Raw genomic sequence first — 663 nt, 5'->3', positions numbered from 1 at the left:
TTCTTCTGAGTTGTCCCATTATTTATAGGATTCCTTTCAGAAGTGTACATGAACTGGTTATTTGCAACCATTTCAACGAGTTCCTGGGCTTCTGCAGGCGTCTTCTTCAGATGAAGAGATCCTCCAGCAGAATGGTCCAATGACATCTTGGACAATTCAGACAGACCATCATAGAATATATATATGATGCTCCATTATGAAAACATGTCAGAAGGACACCTTCTGATCAATTGCTTGTATCTTTCCCAAGCTTTATAGAAGGATTCACCTTCTTTCTGTATGAAGGTTTGGACTTCTACTCTAAGCTTGCTCAACTTCTGAGGTGGAAAAAATTTGGCCAAGAAAGCATTGACCAACTTTTCCCAAGAGTTCAGGCTATCTTTAAATTGTGAGTCCAACCATGTCCTAGCTCTGTCTCTTACAGCAAAGGGGAAAAGCACGAGTCTGTAGACCTTAGGATTAACCCCATTGGTCTTAACAGTGTCACAGATTTGCAAGAATTCAGCTAAAAACTGATGAGGATCTTCCAATGGAAGTCCATGAAACTTGCAATTCTGCTACATCAGAGAAACTAATTAAGGCTTAAGCTCAAAGTTGTTTGCTCCAATTATAGGAATTGAGATGCTCCTTCCACAGAAGTCAGAAGAGGGTGCAATAAAGTCA

The 663-nt window shown here is 40.1% G+C and overlaps 1 non-coding gene across 1 annotated transcript; it reads left to right on the top strand.

The window, feature by feature from the left end:
* Positions 1–204: 204 nt before the first annotated feature.
* On the top strand, positions 205–308 carry LOC112725413 (small nucleolar RNA R71). The gene has a single exon (XR_003164524.1). It is a non-coding gene; the product is annotated as a small nucleolar RNA R71 (small nucleolar RNA).
* Positions 309–663: the final 355 nt, after the last annotated feature.

The sequence above is a fragment of the Arachis hypogaea genome, chromosome 11 (genome assembly GCF_003086295.3).
Source record: "Arachis hypogaea cultivar Tifrunner chromosome 11, arahy.Tifrunner.gnm2.J5K5, whole genome shotgun sequence".
Taxonomy (NCBI): Eukaryota; Viridiplantae; Streptophyta; class Magnoliopsida; order Fabales; family Fabaceae; genus Arachis; species Arachis hypogaea.
The sequence above is the reverse complement of the archived record's forward strand: the minus strand, read 5'-3'. Positions and strand labels throughout refer to the sequence as shown.